Genomic DNA, 4,819 nt, shown 5'->3' on the forward strand with positions numbered 1-4,819 from the left:
ACTGACATCCTGGTATAGCCATTTGTTTAGCTCAAAACCATGTCCATTTCAGTACTTCCAAATCAGTTAAAATATATATATTTTTTTTTTCAAAAAATTTTTTTTCAAAAAATTTCTTCCAAAATACATAGTAAGTTTGCTTCAATAATGTCAGTATACTGTACACAAGTAATTTTGCCAAGATGTATTCTATTTTTATGGAAGTGTATATATGTTTTTTCTATGTTTATTTTCTATGCAGTATCTCAAGAGTGTTTTGCAGTTAAATTTTCATAAAAAGTACATTGCCAGTACATTGGAAATAATCAAAATAAAGGTTCCCATTGCCTTTGAGGTGCTGCCTGTTTTACCTTTGAAAATATATTATTTCCTATATGTAAGGCACTTACCTTTAGCACCAGTGGAGAAAGCAAAAGATAGAGCTGCAGTGCACTGGGAGCTGCTTAAAAAAATCAGCAAAGAACACTGAGATTGGAACCCACTGGGAATCACAGTTTTAACTGAAACTTTTGCAGTTTTTCAAACAATGTCAGGAAAAAAAAGTCAACAAAAGTTCTCCTGTTGCAAATGCCACGGGAGGTTGAAGTATAGATTCGATTTCATGTGTTTTATGGTTTGGTTGCAATTTAGCCCAAGACTCATTTCATTAATTACCACAGGCTTCAGCCATCTTCCTTCTACCCGGCACTCAGGGTTATCACCAGCATGCAACTACATTTTCAGTGACAAAGTGCTGCTCCTCAATGGAATTCTGAGTTTATGCTTTCCTACTAGTAACAACCCCTTCTGAAAGCCCTACCAGTTTTCCCTTAACTATTTTTTGTTCAGTTTCCATTGCAACAAGTGAGGCAATCCTGGAAACCAAGGATGAGTTAACATCATTTTGTTATCTGTACAAATAATTCATACAAGTGACAGTTTTCAGAAAAGGCCAATATATTCTTTGGAACCTTGAATTGAAAAATAAATGCAATTTATAAAGAAAAAAGTGAAAGGGAGGCTGAGGAACAGCTGAAAGTGTCCTCTTTTATCTCCTTCACAGCCAGGCTCCCCAAGGAGAGAAAGCAAAGAGTGCAATTATTATTTTTGTCAAAAATATGGTTTCCATAGCCCAAAGATGACTGCAATGGTGAATACACACAAAACAGCAGTTTCTCAGCTGCCGGTTTTATCATGATATAATACAAGGCCAACAGCAGAGCAAAATAAAAACCTTAATCCAACCCCCAGAGATGACAAACAACACAGCAGGGAAAATAAGCTCCAAGCAAGGTGCCACACAATAGAGATCCACGAGAAAAATCTCAGAGAGTTCCACAAATAGGGAAAGAAATTGACAATGTGACCAGCAAGTATCAAACTACCACAACATCCTGTGTTAGTTAACACAGTCTGGTCAGATCTGCTGTTATCACAAAACCCTTTGAGTTCCACACTGGGCATCAAGACATGACTGCTGGTGTTTAAGCTGGCAGGTGGCTGAGCACCACGCAGCTGTTCACTCACTGCCCCCTTCCAGTGGGATGGGGGAGAGAATCAGAAGAAAAAACAAAGTAGAACTCGAGAGTTGAGATGAAACTATCAACTAAGACGGAGAAAAGGAAAAGGATAATAGTTATGATAATAAATATATATGAATGTATGTAACAAGTAATGCACAAGCAATTGTTCACCACCCTCCATCCGATGCCCAGCTAGTCCTTGAGCAGTGGAAGAGAGATGAAGTTGCACCCCCTTCAAAATCCCTTCCACACGATGTCACATGGCATGGAATATCCCTTTGGCCAGTGTAAGTCAACTGTCCTCACTTCGTTTCCTCCCATCTTCTTGGGCTCTTTGCTGCAAATGGCCTTGGCTCTGTGCAGTACTGCTCAGCAACAGTTATAAACATTGGTGTGTTACCAGCATTGGTTTTCTAGAACCAAAGCACAGCATCATACCAGGCACTCAAAGAAAACAATTCCATCCCAGCTGATACTAAGACAAACCTACAGGAAATTACATGTGGAGGTGCAGCACTTTGCAAGAAAAATTGTGCAATTCCTTCCTTGTCAGTCCTGGCAGCAGAATAAGGCACAAAGCAAAGCCAGGGGATGAAGCCTGGGCCAGGTGCCAGAAGGAGAACGGGCTGCACAGCCCACCACGCGTCACACGGTGGTGTCCAGGAGGTAGGAAAATCACCGCCAGCTGCTTTCCTGCACTGGCTGAGCGTGAAAGGTATTGAGTGCTTGCAGCAATGGCTCAGTGCAGAATTCATAGCACCACAGGTTACAGGAACATAAGTTAGCAGGAGGGAACAATACTCAGTACATACGGGAGTAGCTGTGCCTGGAAAGCCAGCATCCACACGCCAAGTACAGTTCAGGCGCCAGTGCTAAACTGAGCAGATGGCCAATGAGCAAAATGCCCAGCATCACTCTCGTGCAGCACAGCACTTACAGCGGGCTGCTCTCAGGGCACAGAGGGGCTCTGGCACCCCGTGCCTCCAGTAGCATTCAGTTCTGGCAGTGCCAGTGTGGGTGTGTGGCACATTGCAGCCATGTTCAATAACACTGCAAGGCCTGAACACCCAGCAGCATGCCTACGCAGAGCCAGCCCTCTGGCTGCACTCGGTGAGTTGAGCTCCTGCACAGCCACACTAAGTGAGGTGAGGAGATGCCTCCACCAGGGGCCTCATCTGCCCTTCCCTTCCAGGCAATTTCTGAAGCAGAAGGGGAAAAGCAAGTGTGGGGCCCTGGCTCTGGGTTCAAGCTGAAGAAGGAAATGTCCTAGAGCAGCAGCAGATCACAGCATTATGTGAGGCTGCCCTGCTTCACACCTCCAGTATGCACCCCATGACTTCCCACTGCAGCAGCTGCAATCCCCAGCCCATAGGAAGGGCTCTGTACTGACTCCTGCATACCTGGGAGCAGCAAGCATGGCTCAAGGATCACTGAGTCCAATACCTTCAGCACCAGGCAGCTGGTGCTTCACCTGCTTGCTGAACTGAGCATTGGAAAGGAAAATAAAGAATGCCCACTCACATATAGAGGCAGGCAGAGAAGGAGAAATGTCCTTTTACCTCATACATAAACACAGGTTCACCTGGGAAGTTCTGAACAGTCACATGAAAAAGGCATTAGGAACACAAGCAAGTTCAGAGCCATTCATTGTTCAGAGCAGAGACCTAGAAGAGCAGTGCGTGTCTGGGGATCTCCATTCCTGCCAGATCCCTGGAGAAACCTGGGGGCTACAGGTCACAGCTCAGTGACTGGAGACTGTGGCTATGACAAGAATCTATGAGCAGAAAAGTTCCTACAGCAGCCCCAGGGGGCAGAAGGATGCAGGCACACGGAAGATACTGATGAGAGTAAGCTAAGCACAGAAGGAAGGAAACCCAATGTCCACACACAGCCATTGCCTTAAGTGCTGGCAATCCTCTGCCCAGGGTCACAGTGACAGCCACAGCTCTGCACAGCAGTGGAAGCAGGGGCACCTTGTGCTGCCCAGAACAGTGAAGTAGGCACTGCTTCAGAACACCCACAGCACCTGCAGCACTGTAGGCTGCCAAGCTATCAAGAAAAACTGCAAAGTGGCTTGAAATTCAATGCGATGCAGCTGATGTTACTGACTAGCTTACATCTAGAGAAGACATTCAGAGAAGACATTCAGTGGCATGAGCTGAGTCTCTCTGAAGCATGACTTGTAAAAGTGTGTGTGCTGCTGATGGCATTGCACTGTGGATGCGACATGCTGGGGCCCCTGGAAGTCAAAGGGGCTGAGCAGGCTGTGCTGCAGGCAGCCCTGTGTGGGGAACGCCTGGGAAGCATGCAAAGAAATGGGCTATGTAGGCAGCTTCTGGCCCGTGGTGACAGCAAGGCCCAGCTCGCTGGCTGCAGGGAACTGGCAGCAGGCACTGAAAGTCAGATGCGAATAATGTTTTAAAGAAGAATGTGATACATGCTTGGAGTCTCCAAGCAAAATCGAAGTTACTCTCCTAACAATCTTCACAACTATTGGGCACAGGATGCCTCCAACATTTGAAATACAGATCTAAAATGTAAGGATGGAAAAGTTAGGAGAAAATGAATTCCCAAATAGCACAGAAGAAAAAAGACTATCCTAGCTTTTTGCTGAAGGCCGGCTAATGAATAAGGAGTCCTCTGATCCAGAAAGAAAATGCAGAGTGCTCTGGTACAACGAGTGCCTGAATTTGAAGAAGCAAACATCAAAAACACATGCTGGTGGGACTACAGGGGCCTCAGCAACAAACCACAGCAGACAGGATATCGATGTACCAGAAAAGCATGAGATCTGCATAGATCATTCATCACCTGGGGATAAATTTGACATAACAAAGAGCTGATCAGAAAGAGACAATGGCTGCGAAAACATTTGATGACAAGTGGACTGTCACCTCCATTTTCTTTTCTGCTGCAAGGAATTTGCCCTTGTATATAAACCTTGTAAATAACCCAGATTACATTGAATTTGTTCATCTTGCCTCATCCCTATCTGCTAACTGAATTAGCTCACAAATTTTCAAATATTTGCTAACGAACAAATTTGGTCAGACAACTGTTCTGTTTTCACAAAAAATACTCCTTTTTCTCCCACCAATACCTGTTTTTAACCAAAAATACCTTTTTCTCCCACAATAACTGTTTCTACACGAAAATACCCCTTTTTGTCAAACAAATACTTGTTTTTAACCAACAATACCCCTTTTTCTCCCACCCATACCTGTTTTTAACCAAAAATACTCAGTATTTCACCCAGAAATACCTGTTTTTACAAGAAAATACCCTTTTTCTCCCACCAATACCTGTTTTTAACTGAA

This window comes from Meleagris gallopavo, chromosome 10 (assembly GCF_000146605.3).
Source record: "Meleagris gallopavo isolate NT-WF06-2002-E0010 breed Aviagen turkey brand Nicholas breeding stock chromosome 10, Turkey_5.1, whole genome shotgun sequence".
NCBI lineage: Eukaryota > Metazoa > Chordata > Aves > Galliformes > Phasianidae > Meleagris > Meleagris gallopavo.